Source organism: Euprymna scolopes, chromosome 44 (assembly GCF_053919585.1).
Source record: "Euprymna scolopes isolate OS-2025 chromosome 44, ASM5391958v1, whole genome shotgun sequence".
NCBI lineage: Eukaryota > Metazoa > Mollusca > Cephalopoda > Sepiida > Sepiolidae > Euprymna > Euprymna scolopes.
The window spans coordinates 23,794,139-23,812,307 of record NC_136525.1 but is presented as its reverse complement, the minus strand read 5'-3'; the positions used below and the strand labels follow the sequence as shown (position 1 = coordinate 23,812,307).

Here is an 18,169-nt window from a genome sequence, read left to right as displayed (position 1 = left end):
TGATGGTGAGGCCCCAGCTTGCAGGCTTTGGGGAGTGTGAAGCCACCCTTTAATTGCCATTGCTCCCAGGTCCACTCTGACCCGAAGCGGTAGTACTTGTTATCCCAACTATGGGTTAAATAGAACCCGACTTGAAAAAAAAAAAATATTCTATTAAAAAAATTTTCTTCAAAATACTTGGATTTGCCATTAAATAACCTGAAAAGGGTTGATATGCCGTAAAACAAAACACAACCAACCAACCTATCTAAATGATAAAATGTGTAAACTCACGATGCAAATATTAATTTTAAAAGATTGGCATAGAAAACATATTCAGAATTGGATTCTACATCTACTTTGCACTCATGATAATGAGGCAGAATCAACAGTATACACTACCCTGCTGAGGGTGAAGAAGCACACACATGGGTAAATTACAACATTTAGCAATTTTGAAACAAACTGACAAAAAAGTAACCAGCAAAAATGTCACAAAAGATGCTTTCATCACTCCTAATATAAGAAGACAATAGGAAGTAAAAGTATAATTATTTCTAATTTAATTTCAGCCTTAATTTTTGAGGTGTGAAAAATTAACATTGCATCATTTATATTAGCAAAATTGCACTGTTGGATAATTTTTTAAGTATCGCCAAATAAAACTAAATTAAAAGACAGTAACTATGAACACTCAGTATAATTCTAGAGGAGGAGAAGGAGGGGGATGATGATGATGATGATGATGATGATGATGATGATGATCATCATCATCATCATCATCATCTAACGAGGAGTGTTCACATAAGTCAACATCAGCTATTGCTCACTGAAAATAACCGATAGTATTTCTTGGGGTCTGAGTGACAATATGTCTGCCCACATTGCCTTTTTTTTTTTTTTTTTAAAACAATTCTAGCTGCAACTTAATTATAAGTTGATAAAATACTTATATGTTCAATTTAGGTGGCAAAAATAAAATACCAAATGTCATAAACATATACTAGTTTCAAAAGAACATATCACAAAATCTATTAAAAGGTACAGATCTGGAATATTGCATGTCTAATCAATACATATTGTAGAATGCTATATCCAAATGTCAGCTCTTTACTTCTTTTATAGTATTCTCAAGAAAATGAAATAATTTTATGTAGTGTTTTTCACTTTGTTTACCATGGCGATTTAAATTAGGTAAACGTACATGTTCAACATTTAACTTTAATAACAGTTAGAACTGCATGTATCAGCATGAAAGTTATTTATACAATTGGTATTTCTTTGCGATTCTTTTGAATTCTTCGTTTGGCACTGATCACATTCATCAATTTGAGGTGGTTTCCTTAATCCCTTTCCAAATCAAACACATATAGAGAAAAACACTTCAATGCTTGTGCCACAAATCACTTGTTTTGTATTGTTTATGAAATTGTTAGGTGAAAGTACAGACTAGTTAGAAAAACACCCTCTTCTCCATTAAGAAATGGGTTTCCAAAAACTTCTCTGCATAAGAACTATTGTTTTTTTTTATTGTTTTAACATCTTTATTTTATTTTTGTATTGACTTTGTTCAAGTTAACGCTGTGATTGTTTAAAATGATTTATTTCCGGTTGGTGCAGACCGTTTTGCTTTACGTTGAATGCCCAGAAAAGTTCTTTCTGATTAATGTTTACTGGTTTTAAAATAAGCAAATGACCTTGGCTGCTGTTTTAAACAACAGAATAGTTTTTGATCTGGTAAACATTAATCAGAAAGGACTTTTTCATAGAATATATTTCAAACAAAATGATTCATAAGAACCGGAATTTTTTAATAGATTTGTTCATTTTTTTTTTTTCATACGATAATTTGGGACGCTCTGAGATTACTACCTTAACAATTTACCAATTGGGACTTGTTCAAAAAAATTGTCCAGTTAAAGAAATCACCAAAGAAGTAAGTCACAGAACTTCAACCATATTGATGATAATACTTACAATTTTAGCTTTGAGGTTATTTCTTTCAAAAGCTGTCCAATCTAATTCTGCTATTTCTGACTTTAGTGGAATCCTTACCATTGTTGAACAATTCAATGAATCAATGGAAACAAGATTTTCATCCTATCTAAATGATAAAAACTTGTGTGTCTGCTTTTCTTGACCATTACGTAGCTTTACAACTACTCGCAAAAGGTGATAATCCATTTCAGTGGTGGAAGAAGGAGACCTTACCACTGCTGAATAAATTGGCCTCAAAATATTTAAGCACATCACCTTCATTTGTGAAGCGTGAGAGACTCTTTAGTGCAGGTAATAATGTGTATAAACCTATGAGGAACAGGCTGTCCTGAGAATAGAGAAACTCTAATGTTTCTACATTACAACTTAAAAGTATTAAACTTTAAATAAGGAGACTGTGAGAGCAGAGGAGGTAGGCAGCAAGAATAGAAGAGGAAATAGAGCAGCAGCAGGTGCAGAACTTCAGCTTATAGTTATTTACTTAAAGAATTACAATTTGTACTTTGTAGTTGGTTTGTAATTTATTTTTTTATCTAATTGTTTAATTATGTTTATTTAAGAATTAGAAATTGTACTTTGTGTTTTGTAATTTTAGTTAATAAAAGCAAAAAAGCCATAATAGTGGCCAGACACGTGATTAAATGTTAAATTAAGTTGGCAGTTACTATGTAAATGTGTCAATGCTATCTGATAAGTTTCTTGGCAGTGATGAAATGATTTAAATTTAATAGGAAAGAAAAAAGTAATTAATCGGCTGATTAATCGGCAAATTTACCGATTAATCAGCCGATTAATTACTTTTTTCTTTCCTATTAATCGCAAAGTGGCTTATTACCAACTGATTAATCAGTACAACCCTTTTATGTATGTATATATATATATATATATATATGTATATATATATATATCAATAATATTTTAAAATAAATCTGTATATTAATACTGTAGTACCTTCAACGTATGTACATGTGTCATGGTTTTCAAATTATAAATTATTCGATCGGGAGATCCTATTTATTAAAAAGTATAATCAAAGGTAATAACATACTACGAACATTGAATTAGTATATAGATATGCTAATTTAATGTTCGTGGCATGTTATCACCTTCTATCCTCTTTTTTTAATAAATAGGATCTCCTGATCACTGAAGACACAATGTAAAAAGAAAAAAATTTAAATTAAAAAAAACTGATGTCATTTTGGGCCGTACATGAAAGTAAAATATACCTTCTTGGTCTTCTGGCTAGGAACCAAGGGTTAGTATCTGTCCTGTCTAAAGATGGTGTAATAATATCATGAGGTTTCTGTTTGCGCTGGGAATCCATACAGTGGAAATATGTCACAGACTCCTATAGAAATATTGGAAATAAACCGTAATAACCAGATTACTTAGATAAATACTTTTACAGTTTTAACAAAAAGGGCTACAATAATATCATGGGGTCTCCATTCACGCTGAATGTCCAGGGAATGCCCAGCAGCAATATATTACATATGAAAGATGCCACTGTGGAATTTCCACAGGTCCCGCTAGTAATTATAATTATTTTAAAATCTACAGACACATGTGTTTCAAACTTACATTCTTATCTACCAGTCGGGGAATTTGAACCTAGTCATAAAATCATCCTTGACTTTGTAGGCTGACATTCAATCTCCAGGCTACCAAGAATTATCAGAAACGAGGAAATTAAATTCTATTAATACCAATTAGGTGGGTACAAATACTAAACATTCAGATAGTATTCAACGACTGGTGCCGGAATATTGTATGGTGGTAAGGTTGACTGTTTATTCTTAATTCCTAAAGAGGGCTCACCCTTTCCTTAAAGTGGTCTTGTAACGATATATATTTGTATAAACTGATCATTCCTAAAATAATATTAGAACTAGCATAAATTGTTGGAAGCAAATTAATTAATTGCAAGAGATTAATTTACTTCCAAGTGAAAGTGTTTACCAACGAAAGACTTGGGAGTAAAAATCTTTTTTATTATCTTTTCATATAATTCTAAAGGTTGAAAAACTTCCAAGACTATATATATTTATTTATTTATTAATAACATTGAATATAAATAATTAAATATTACTAATATTAATAAATATTTATTATTAATATTAATTACAGAAAATCAAATCAAATCAACATGGTACCATAGATTTCAAGCTGGAAGTGAGATTCAATTAAAAAAATAGTGTATATTTTTTTAGTTTATTTATAACTAGCATTTCAGCCCGGCGTTGCCCGGGTGTTTGGAGGTGTATGTTGAACAAAACAAAAAAGCGGTCAATTTTTTTAAACTTTGACGCCTATTATGACCTCTTAACATTTATTGTTTGGGGCTCAAATCAAGTTATTAACTTAGATCCATGTCCAAGGAACCTATATCTAAAATTGCAAGTGTTTAGACACAAAATTGTTAGAGGAGTTTGGTAGAGTTCTCAAAGGTCAAATCGTTGAACTTTAACCCCTTAACAACCAAATTTCCGGCCGAACATGGATTACAAAGATTTTCCCAAATCTCAGTACCCTGTATATCAAATTTCGAGTCTGTAGACTGAAAATTGCCAGAGTTATTGCTTATGAAATGTACACAGACACACAGATACACACACAGACACGTTCACTTTTATAGATATACTAGCATTTCAGCCCGGCGTTGCCTGGCTGTTTGGATGTGTGTTGAGCAAAAAAAAAAAAAAAAAGTGGTAAAATGAAGGCAGGCTCGAACCCATACCGCGAAGGAGGAAAAGAACAGGAAAAAAAACTAACGTCTTTGCTGTTACGACCACCGCCAAACCAGAAGTGACTTATGTTTAAATTAAGGCTAGACAATCGAAAGGAGAGGATGATTTTAAAAAATATTGGCGAAAAAGCAACCCCCCCTGTAGAAACATGCCTAGTTGAAGGTGAAGATAATAATGTTTTTAGCCAATTTTTCGATATTTGTCGTCTGAAAGGTCAAACTTCAAAACGACACTGATCTTGTAAAAATCCGTCGCCTCTGTCGAAAGTTTTAGGCAGACATGCAAACATACATACATGCATACATTTATATATTGGTAACTTAAAATTTTCGACCCAAACCGATTAAAAAGCTTGCCTTATCTCTGAATTCCCTTTATGTAAAATTTCAAAAGTTTAGACCAGAAATTGTTTGAGTAATTTCATACAGACTGCATAGGACAATTTTTTTTTAACTTTGACCCCTATTATGACCTCTTAACATTTATTTTTGGGGGCTAAAATCAAGTTATTAAGTTAAATCTATGTCCAAGGAACCTATATCTAAAATTTCAAGTGTTTAAACCCAAAATTGGCGGAGGAGTTTGGTAGAGTTCTCAAAGGTCAAATTGTTGAACTTTGACCACTTAACAGCCAAATTTTTGGCCGATAGATTCGTTTTTGAATTCATGCCATTATAATAATATATGTCTCCAGTACTGGCCAATGCATACATGGAATACTTTGAGGAAATGGTGTTAGGATCAACACCACTAAAGCCAACAATGTGGTTGTGATATGTGAATATGACACACTCCACCAGAAAGAATTTACTAGACCATGTGAACTCGATCCGTCCAACTATACATATACAAATATTCCTAGATGTGCTGATAACCCACAGTAGTCAGGAATTTATGTCATTTGTATACCAAAAGCCAACTTTCACTGGACAATACCTAAACTTCAACTCCCACCATCCATATAATGCAAAGAAAGAAATCGTCCATTGCCTACAACACCGAACAAAAACAATATGTAGTAACAGCAATGCATATCAAGAGATGGGCAGTTTAAGAGAAACTCTCCACCAAAGCAACTGTGCAGAGAGCATAAAATCAGCTCCAAAAATCTGGACCAGACACAAAAGGGCATCACTCGGAAACTCACCACAGTTTTTATACCATACATAAAGGGTTTGTCAGAAAAACCTTAAAGAATATGTAATCCATATGACATCAGGACAGTATTCAGAAGCGACTTAACTCTTCCGAAACAGCTTGTGTGAGTAAAGCCCCCTACAGAAAAAAATCATGACTAAACACTGTGTATATGAGATCCCATGTAAATGTGGAAAACTATACAAAGGTGAGACATGTCGTCTACTAAAAGCAGAACATTGAAAAGCTGTACTACATGGAGAGATTGAAAAGTCGGGTATGGCTGACCATATATGGAGAGAAAAGGGAAATCATCTACCACTACAGGATGAAGTAAAAATTATTGAGAAGAACGGTAGAGATGACTCTAAGATGCAGCACATGTGCTGGGCGATAATCAATTACTAAGTAGACTTAATATAGAATTTGACATGATATGGGAGCTTTTTTTTTTTTACATGGGGCTTACCATTTATCAAGGCCCAGAGGCCACTCAAGAATAAGGGTTAATGGGTATACATTAGTCATTATGATTTTCACGGCTATAATAATATATACAAAATCTGGACAAATTAAAATATATTTAAGCATATTTTACGACCGAGCAAAGATGAAATCAGTTAAATAATCCATTTTTCAATCAAATCAGTTGATTACCTGCTCTAGTCGGGGACCCATCACAGTGCACGGAGAAGAAGCTTCACGTGTATCTCCCGCAGTGACTTAGTCTACAATACATTGTAGTCTATATTACACTGTAGAAAACCTACTGTTGATTGTATGAAATTATTTTTTATATAATGGCTTGAATTAAAGTTTAAAATGCAAAAGTCAAGTATCATGGTTCAACTGTGCTCTAAACAGAAACATTTATTTTGAATGCGTCTTTGTCTTATCAAAAGATTTGCTGTTGATTTTATACTCTGGCTATTTTCTGCTTGTGTGATGATAAAATGATGATGATTTTCAGATGCACTTGTGATGTTAGGCTTTAGTTGCTACTTTTATCAGATGTTCCGATCACAGACACATAATGTATATTTGTGTGAAATTTAAAAAAAAAACAAAAAACAGCCCAGTTGTTTCAGAGTCTATAGGGAACAAATTCACACCCACATACAAAGTGCCTTTTATAATCAGTAGAGATAGAGATAATAGCTTGAATTAAAGTTTAAAATACAAAAGTCAAGTATCATAGTTCAATTGTGCTCTAAACAACTAATACGTTAATTATAAATAATAGAATAATATATACGGTAATAAGTAATATACATATAAATATACAGTAATCTACAGGGTGCTTCCACAAAGTCTGGCTACATTATGTAGCCAGACTTTGTAGAAGCATCCTATATATATATATATATATATATATATATATATATATATATATATATATATATATATATATATATATATATATAACTTGTACAGATGGAAATTCTTTTAACTTTCTTGAAGTTTTACATTTGGATTTTACCGTCACTGGATTTTTATCTTCCACCAGACTATCCATTCATGTGTAATCACCTTTTTCTTTACCATATTCCCTCTGCTTAACTTATTTTGTTTTCAAGTAAGTTCTTTGACTTACTTGTTGTTTCAAATACTTCTGCATGCAAAATCCGACCCCGCATTTTGCTAATTCCTACCCTCTGATGAGAAGGAGAGTATTTCTTTGAAACTCCGCGGATTAAGGACTATCCATTTATCCAGTGTTTCCTTTTCAGATTAAATATGTTTTTAACTCATTTCAAAGTGTTTTTTAACATATTTTATTAACTGTTTGCTCATATATATATATATATACATATATACACACAGGGTGCCCACAAAGTCTGGCTACATAATGTAGCCAGACTCTGTGGACACCCTGTATATAGTAATATATAGTAATAAATAAATAATGAATAATGATATTTACAACTAGAAATAAAATAGGTTTAAGACTCCCAAGATTCGTACTAGAATTGTCTGCAAGGACCTGTAGTGCAGTGGTTAGAGTATTTGTAAAATCAATTGTAAAAATGATGTTCTCCTGAAGGTTGAAGTTTCAATTCTCAGTGTAAGTAACCAAATTACTTTGGACCATATGGCTGCCAAAAAGAGAGCAGGGTTCTGTTCAAAATTCTATCCAAATTCCCTAGTTCAACAGAAATATTCATGAGTTCGACAAAATACACCTGAGGAAGGTCATAGGTTACGTTGACCGAAACGTTGTGAAAATAACACTTAAGATGAGAACAGGCCCAAAAAGTCCAAATAATATGAATTATTTATAAAGAAATCGCTACTGCTACCCTCAGCCATATTTAGCAAACAAAACTAAGAATTAGAAAACAATCTAGATCCAGAGAGTTTAGTCACTCTCTGTCTTTCTATATATAGTATGTTTATTTATCCGAACATTATTGGCTACATATGTGCATACATGTTTCTGATGCAACTCATTTAAGCTTTGTCTTCTTTTAAAACCAAAGTTAAATTTCTTCTTTTATTTTTTATTTTTCTTAATTATAATAAAGAAAAAGAAAGAGAGAGAGGAGAGAGAAAGTAAAAGAGGCAGTATAAAGGAAAATTAGTCACGTGCTCTCGTGTAATGAATGAATGTGTGAATTGACATGAAATTCTTAAAGATAAACTAAAATGACCGAAAAATGGGCTGAAATGACTTAAATAAATAAAAAGTAAATGACTTAGAATGACTTTAATGAACTTAAGGATGAATTGAATAACCTTAAGAATGACTTGAATGCTTAAAAAATAACTGGAATCCTTCAAAAACAACTTGAATGATCTGGAGAATGACTTGAATGGCTTGGAGACTGACTGGTTGTAAAGTGGGTGATCATTTTACATTAAATTAATACAGAAAAGTGATCCCCCACTTTATATCACAAAGTTACAAACATAAGTACAGCATGTAGTAAGAATAGATACTACACTTTGATCTTGGCCAAAAGGCCAAGAAAAGGTTATTTATTTGCTCCCCACCGAGCAAATTGGGCACAAGGCCGATTTTTAATGTGAGGAGTAAAGGGGAAAGGAGGACCAACTCCCTGGGGAGTAGGGGAGCTGGATAGTGACAATTGGTATGAAGGGTTGCCCCTACATTGACCAAGGTCTTATATGTGGGATTACCCCCACATATAGTCTTTGCTTGCAGTATTTGCCGGAACAGATACTACACTTTGAGATATTAAATCTTTTATTCAGGCAAACAAAAGGCTAAGAAAAGCTTAAAAAGCTAAGAACAGCATCTATTAACAACAAACCTTTGATCTTAACCAAAAAGGCCAAGCACAAAAGTGTTATGGACAAACCGACAGACCAACCCACCAACAAACCGACCCACCAACCAACGGACCGACAGAGTGACTTATAGAGTCGCTTGCACATGACTAAAAGAGGAGGTGAGGAAGAAACAAGGGGTTATGGAATATAGAGGTTGGGCAGTTTGAAATCTAATATGTCACCATTTTTAGTACTTCATAGCATTTTTTCTTTCATTTTACAATGCTGTGATTTTTATCTTCAATCTTAGTCACAAGTTTGTCTGTGACCTTCTTAATCATTCATTGGGATTTCCGATTGTACCTCAAATTCGACAACTAATCAGTCAAGCAGACACAGCCTACTTTTCATGGTCACGTTCTCATTTTAGTGGCATTCACTCAACAATATCCCCCCCCTTTTTTTTTCCTATATTACTGCCTTTCTCTATTCAGCTTTATTTTTCTTGATTATGATTTGGTAAAAAAAATTTTCTTGATTATGATTTGGTAAAAAAAATTTTTCTTGATTATGATTTGGTAAAAAAAAATTTTCTTGATTATGATTTGGTAAAAAAAATATTTCTTGATTATGATTTGGTAAAAATAATTTTTCTTGATTATGATTTGGTAAAAAAAATTTTCTTGATTATGATTTGGTAAAAGAAAAAAAAAACTCCACAAATGAAGAACAGATTTAATTTTGGTTTAAAAAGAAAATAAGGCTTAATTAATCTGTCTTTCTAAATCCAAAGCAATGTCTGAATCCTTAGAAAATGACCTCCAGACGGTAGTGGAATGGGGACGTAAATGGAAGATAACATTTAATGCTAGTAAGACTAAATTGCTTTCCTTTAACAATTACAAGGAACCTCTTCAACACTCTACCTGAGAATTCTTCCTTCAAACTTCTCAACTCAATATTCACAGGAAATATGAACTGGAACAAATACATTGAGGACATTGCAAAGGCTGCTGCAAAGAAGGTAGGCTCTCAGGTGTTAGTAGAAAATCTGCAAAAATTAAAATATCATATTTAAGTGTATTTTACGATCTGGCTATGCAGGGCATCCCTGCTAGCTTGGATAAATACTTTTGCAGTTTTAACAAAAGAGCTACAATAATATCAGAGTGTCTCCTTTACACTGATCATCTACAGAATGTCAACATTAATATATTACATATGAATTAGTCCGCTGTGGAATTTCCACAGGCCCCGTTAGTATAAGATAAATAAATTTGTGTTGCAATTACCAAATGTTAACGTTTATTGTATACTAGCCTGGGTGTCCGGCTTTGCTCGGGTGTTTGGAAGTGTGTATTGAGCAAAAAAAAAAAAAAAAAGTGGTAGTAGAACTAATTCACAAAAAAAAATAAATAAAAGAAATAAATAATAATGACTAGTGGGACCTGTGAAAATTTCACACGAATTCATTTATATGTAATATATTGATGTTGGCATTCTGTAGATGTTCAGCATAAATAGAGACGCTTTGACATTATTGTAGCTCTTTTGTTAAAACTGCAAAAGTATTTATCTAAGCTAGCAGGGACCCCCAGGTCATAAAGTACGCTTAAATATGACATTTTATTTTCATTCTTGCAGATTTCATATATATTGTTATAGAATTAATCGATTTTTATATATTACTAGCGGGGGTGTACCCGGTGTTGCCCGGGTGTTTGTAGGTGTGTGTATGGGAGGGGGGAATAAGTAATAACCCTGAAACGATGTTAAAAAAATCGGAAAAAAAAAAAAAAAAAACAGCGAAAAAAAAACAGCGAAAAAGGGGGAGAAGTAAACTAAAGAATAAGCGAAGTAAAAAAAATAAAGAAACGTTGCCCACGTGTCTAAAGATGTAAAAGAAAAAATAGTTTTGGTCGTGAGGCTGGATTGAACACGGGAGCCTTGACGCAGAGGTGAAACAAACTCCAACCACTTAACCGTGTAGGCCAAGAGTAAGAGGAATTGATTATAGTGTTAAAATAAGGCTTATAAAGCGAGTGAAAGAGGTTTGATTGACAGATAGCCACTAAATGAGGTCATTGCGGGAGCGTTACGAGATAACTAGCAGTATTTTATTTTTTTTTGTTTTACTTCACATTAGCGTTTATTAAATTACGTATTTCGTTTCCTGTCTAGACATCTCTCTCTATCTGTCTCTCTGTCTCTGTCTCTGTCTCTCTCTCTCTCTCTCTCTCTCTCTCTGTTTGCATTTGTGTATGTGTCTCTCTCTCTCTCTCTCTCTCTCTCTCTCTCTCTCTCTCTCACTTCGTCTTCCTTACTCTAAAGACTGTTACTAAAAAAGAAAATGGCGTCTGGCTGTTTTTTTTTTTTTGTAAAAACTTCGATCGTTAATATTTTTTGTAAGCGTATTTTTATTTTTACTTCACATTTTTGGCTTGTTATTTTTCGTTTAACTATCGTATCTAACTATTTTTAATGTGCTAATAACTTTGGTAACGCTGTCATAGCGTAGAAGTTCATAGTTTAGCTTGTGTGAGGGTTAATTTTTTTTTACTGATAACAACATTTTTTAATTTTAAATTCAGACTGCCATTAGCGCTTGCTGACGTCAAGATCACGTGACATGATTCAGCAGGTTTTAAATACAAGTTGATCCAAAATAAACGGCCCCGTGTATACTTTATGTAGAAGAGTTGGCGCCCGTATTTTTTGGGGCAGTTATAAATCGATTTAAAAATATATAATATTTAACATTAAAATGTCACTTTTTTGGACCCCCCCCTGCAGAAAATCGATCAGTTGACGCACTTCTGATGGTCCTTTTGGGCTAATTTTTCGATATTTGTCGTCCGGAGGGTTGGGCTTTAATATGATACCAAGTTTGTGAATTTTTGTTCCGTCGGTTAAAAGTTTTTAGCAGACACACAAACATACATACATACATACATACATACATACATACATTTTCGCTTTTATATATATAGATAAAGTTGCGATTTCCAAAAAAATATACATCCCTATGACTTGGGTGCATCAGCTTAAATTGAAAGCAAAACAGAAACTGAGGAAAAAAAAAAATATATATATATATATAACTTGGATGTCATCTTATAAAGAATTCTTGATAAAATTATTTTTTAAAAGTATAGATTACTAGATTGTCATCAGCTATAATCAAAACCAAAACCAACACTTATGAAGAATTCTTAGTAAAATTATTTATTAAAAGAGATGGAAGTCCATAACAAGTAAACGACTTAGATGTAAGCATGACAGAAAATAATACACACTCTGTCGCATTAATAATAATGATAACGTCGTTCATCAAATTTCGTCTGTGTTTGTTTATAATATCACATCAGTTGAGATTTGAATGCCCTGGAAAAGCCACTTCTGATTAATGTTTAGTTTTAAAATATGCAAATGAAAAAATGATTTGCAGCGATTTTAGATGGTACCTCTTCTTTTATCGTAAATTGAACTAATTAAGAAAGAATTAAAATAAAATGGTGAGGTACACCCCAGCTTGAACAGGAGATTATTCGATCTGTAGTTGAATACTCTATCATTGAGCTATATCTCCAGATGTTAATAATTCTGTTTTTTTATGAAGAAACGATTTGCTGAGATTTTATTATCTCCCTTGACTGATGTAACGTAAAATATTCCCCTGTAAGAATTCTTCTTTTTTAGCTATAAGAAAGAAAAACTATTTTTAGAATTGGATTTTGTCAATTTCCTGTACTTATCGGATGAATTTCTTTACAAAACATATCTAAGAACACTGCCAGACATATAAATTAACTTTGTGTGAAATTCGCAAAAGATAAGCTTGGCCATTTCAAACACACACACACACACAGACACACAGGCACACACAGACACACACACACACATACACACACAACATGACTTTTATATAATAGTAGATAACCATTAAGCCGTATGCCTCTTTACTGAACCACTAATTCCAACGCAAGATTTACCATCGTTTGTAGCAAAGAAAGCTTATTCCACATCAATCCAAAGGTCCTGTTTATGCAAGCATAAATTCATAACGTTTCTATAATTGTTATATTGACCCACACAGCTTACCACTGTAGTAAGTCATTTTGTTGCCATGAGACGGTAATGCACAAATTTCAATGTCTGAGTTAGTTTGATATATGGATGAGTAACTTGATTATGTAGTAGAGCTTACATCTATTCAATGTAGCCACCTTCAGCCTCAACAATCACCTCGATAAAAGTCTGGAACTAGGAACGTGCCTTTTCCACAAGCGCCAGCGAATACTCGGCATATGGCAGTGATCAGACTGGCTTTGGTGTTGTGGGAGGTTATGTTCTTGACGGATGAGCAACTGAAGTAGTCCAACAGGTTCAGGTCAGGGAGAAGGGGGGCAGTGAGAGAAGGATACAAAGTCATAGCACTCCTTCTGAAACCAAGCCTGGGTCTCTTTGGATTTGTGGGTCTGCCAGCGGCCAGGGGATCATCACACACTTCAGCACATCCAGGTACACTTTGGTGTTGACTTTCAAGCTGACTTTGAAGATGTGAGGTGGCATGATGTGACCCTCACTTGAAACCACATCAAAGACCATAACTGTGGCCGGAAACTTTGTTGTTATCACTCTAAGCACATCCCTGCTATTCACGGCGATCTAGCGATGCATTTTGAGGGTGCTGGCAATGGTCCTGTTGTCATAACATGGATTGATAGAGAGCATAAGTAGAACATAGTGTCACTTTCAAATAAAATAGAAGGCTCCTATCGCTCTTGGGGTTTGTACATCACTAGCCAACTAGTAGATGGTCTACAACAAAAAAAGAAAACCAGTTTTCATCAAACGGAAATGAAATCATGTTGTCTTATTTAGGGCAACAATTTTATCGATCCACCCCATATCTCCAAAAAAAATGACTCCTGGGCAACGTTGAGTAGGGATGCTAGTTGTAAATAAACTTCTTTGTTTTCTGATATAAATACTTATTTTTATATTTTGCACACAATCAAGTTGTGAGGAGAGTCTTTCAAAGGCGGCTTTATGTTAATAAAGAGTCACAATAAAAGTCATTCAACTTTTTTGTCTCGTCTGAACTCTTATCTTTCTGGCTTCTCCAATTCTTTCTTATTTGAAATCTTTTCGGAGCCATTCCAAAGAATTAACGTCTGAATAATTTTGTAAAAAAAAAAAAAAAAAAAAATGTGCAAGTAAAAAGATAACGGTACGTTAGTTGCATCACTTCAACACTAAAAAATATAAAAATTACAAATAAAAAAATGTTTCTAAACTTTTTTAAATGAGGATTTATAATTTGGATTATGTGGATTATTCAGACTACTGTTCCCATCTTGAATGTTATTCTCACAACGTTTCAGCCGATGTAACCTCCGACCTTCTTTAGGTTTATCTTGTCAAACTCGAGAGTTTTTATGTCAAACTCGGGAATCTGTACAAAAGTTTGAATAGAACCTTTTATTTAATCCATGTGAGTATCATGCTCTACAAAGCGTAATGGATAAGGCACTAGGTTATTCATATGTCAGTTACACTCTTCTCAGTGTATGCGACACTCAAAATACAATTGCGAATTACGTACGACTTCTACGCAGTCATAGCTGAGGGAACAAGACTATCCCTGTGGATTAAATTAACGGGTTCAATTGAACATTCTGGCTTCTTTAATTCTTTTTTATTTAAAATTTTTGTTAAGCTATTTCAAAGAAAAAATGTCTAAATAATTTTGGAAAAAATGTTCAAGTAATGTAAAAAGTTCTGTTTAAAAAGTTGACAGCATGTTGGTTAAATAACTTCAACACTAAAAAAAAAAAAATATATATATATATAAACTTCAAATAAAAAAATAATAAACAATATATATATATAGTCTATAAAAGCGAGAATGTGAAGGCACTTCTCAACCTATATACTCAACAAATTTTTAATCTACAGACTTGAAATTCGGTATATACATTATTCAGACATGTGGAAAACTTTTTAATTAGTTTTCATGCAGAAAAAGGGCTGCTAAGTCATTCAAATTGAAAAATTGGTACATGGTAGGCCATCGGATTTTTATCTGTTTGTCAACTGTTTTCACAACTGCGCATGCAGTTGTGAAAACACTTTTTGAAAGTCATGTCAAGCTGGAGTAATGGTTATCACACTTAACTCACTGTCTTTAGGTTCTGCATTAATGAAAATATAATATTTATGCATATTTTATGACTGGTCAACACCGGGTATATCTTATTGTATATCTATAAAATTGAGAATGTGTGTGCCTGTGTGTGTGTGTGTGTGTGTGTGTGTGTGTGTGTGTGTGTGTGTGTGTGTGTGTGTGTGTGTGTGTGTGAGGACACTTCTTAACCTATACATTCAACTGAGTTTTGATCTAAAAATTTGAAATTTGGTATATAGGGTATTAAGACACGTGGAAAACTTAATCAGTTTTCATATAGAAAAAAGGGGTACAAAATTGAAAAATTGGTCCGTGGGGGTCATCAGATTTTTATCTGTTTGTCAACTGTTTCATGAATGCACAGGCGTAAATCATTCACATGACATATTACTTATGTTTAGAATAAGTACGCTTGAAAACATTTTTTAAAGAACGTGTCAAGCTGGCCTAATGGTTATCATACTTGACTCACTGTCTTTAGATTTAAAAATAAAACATAATACTCGCATGCACATGTCTCAGTTTCTTTCCATTTTTTTTACTTCTTTTTTTGTTTTTTAGGAATTTAACGTTACATTAAATACCTACGATATTTCTGTTTATAATAGATAAGAAATCTGCATAAATTAAAACATAATATTTATGCATATTATACGACTGGGCAACGCTGGACAGCCTGCTAGTTGATTTATAAAAGTAAAATCGTACAAAGGCAAAAATAAAATGAAATAATAAAATAACACCTCCACTCTTTCTTCCTCTCAGCAACTTATCTCATACATACACGATGTTATTAGTCTCCGTCTTTTCTGTGCATACTATTATGGCATGTATTCCCTGCTTCCTTTGTTTCAGCTCGTTTGGCTCATTAGTCTAGTGGTTTCCATCAATTCATTGTTTTGATACTTCATTGTAATAAAACTTTCATTCCAGTAGCTTCTTTACAAAAAAACTACAAGCTTGTGGAACTCTCTTCCTGCTCACTGTTTTCTACTAACTACAGCTTTTTTATCTTTTCAAGACTAAGGTCAATTAGGCTGTCTTTTTGATAATTATCTATCATACTTGTTAACTCATTACATCAAGTGGCTTCACACCTTGTCATGACAAAAAATATAATTAATAAACAAATAAAACATTTTATACTCAATATTCAAGTAACATAAAAATTCTGTTTGAAAAGATAACATATTAATTGAAAAACTTCAACACCAAAAAATATTATAAATAAAAATTTCAAATAAAAATTAATACTAAATTAATATAAAATATGTATATCTCTACAATTATATAAATGCAACTTTTTCTGTGTGTGTGTGTGTGTGTGTGTGTGTGTGTGGTAAGTTCATTCCTTATAGACTCCGAAATGGCTGAATAGATTTTCTTTAAAATTGACAAAACTTTAGTGTATAAGTCTGGGAGCGATCTTAGTTAAGTTCTGTCTCAGAATATCTCCGATAATTACTGATAATCAATAATCGAAACCACTATTTTAATTTATCTATCATCGGTAAAGCCATTTTTTCCATGTCGTTGCTTAGCAACACTGATAGAACAACGGGCCATGAAAATCTTACTGTAGGTAAGTTGATAACATGCTTTTTTTCTGCATGACGTGGTCTGTAGGTTCAAACTCCGTGTGTAAATTTCTTAATTTTTTTCATTAATTGCAAAGAATTTTATAAGACTTGAAAATTTATGTTTTTTTTTTGTTGTTGTTTTCTTTTTTTTTTGCATGACGTGGTCTGAACATTCAAACTCTGCGTGTAAATTTCTTAATGTTTTTTTTTGTTAACTAAAAAGAAGTATATATAAAATAATTTTACAAAAGAAACAGTAGGTTCTCTAGAGTGCAATGTAGAATAACATATATTCTGGACTAAGTTACTGCATAGAGGCATGTGAAGCTTCCATCCGGGTGATTTCACAGATTTTGAGGACAATAGAAATATAAGAGTGTGAAATATTCGTTGATCATCATTCAACCCCGGGCAACGTCAGGTCTCCCTGCTAGTTAATTTTAAAACCATTGTCCTTCAATAGCAATAATAAAAACGCATGAATAAAGAAATAATAAACCATACATGGATGGTAACATTTAATGCTACTAAGACTAAACTTCTTTCCTTTAACAACTACAAACAAACCTTCCCAACCACCGACTGTCATGACAAATTACACCCTACCTGAGAGCTCATTCTTAAAACTCTTCAGCTTAACATTCACAAGCAACAACAAATATATTGAGGGCATTTCCAAGGCTGCTGCAAAAAAAGTGGGCACCCTATACTATGCTAGAAAAACACTTTCTTTTTCTTTTACAAAGGAGTCACCACTTATGAAGGCCCGAAGGCCACTTGAGGATAAGGGTTAATGAGTGTATGGAAGTCAATGGGGCAATATCATAGTAATCCTTAGTAGTGGAAATTTGGTAGATTGGATTACTTAAGGGGGCGGCTCATCAAGAACTTGTTTACATTGGACTTGAAGATGACTATATTGTAGTTAGTTGGAAAGCAGCAAACAGAAAAGAGTTCCACAGGTATGCAGTTCTAAGAAAGAAGCTTTGTTCATGGAATCCACATTTAGGTTTAGGCTCAGATAAAGAATGGGGGAAATTATTGATAGTGGTTTCAGCTAGACAAGTGTTTTTCATGAAAGTTTGGCAAGGGGGGGACCATAGATTGGAGTTCGAACGGGAGTTTTCTATATCTTTATAGAAGCTACAATTCGCTCATGCATAAATTATTGCTTTCACATCTGGGCTGATGCATCCACTATTAGCCCCCCCCCCTCTACAACCTAATAGATCCTCCACCATCAGCCAATCTCTAACCTCTGTCCCATCGTCACAATGTTGCATCTCTGTGCCTGTTTTACA

The 18,169-nt window shown here is 33.2% G+C and overlaps 1 protein-coding gene and 1 pseudogene across 1 annotated transcript in view; both read right to left on the bottom strand.

Moving 5' to 3' along the window:
• Positions 1-18,169, bottom strand: part of LOC145268741 (uncharacterized) — a 284,210-nt gene that overhangs the window by 232,366 nt on the left and 33,675 nt on the right. The window lies entirely within an intron of this gene.
• LOC145268913 (U2 spliceosomal RNA) lies at positions 8,704-8,840 on the bottom strand (annotated as a pseudogene).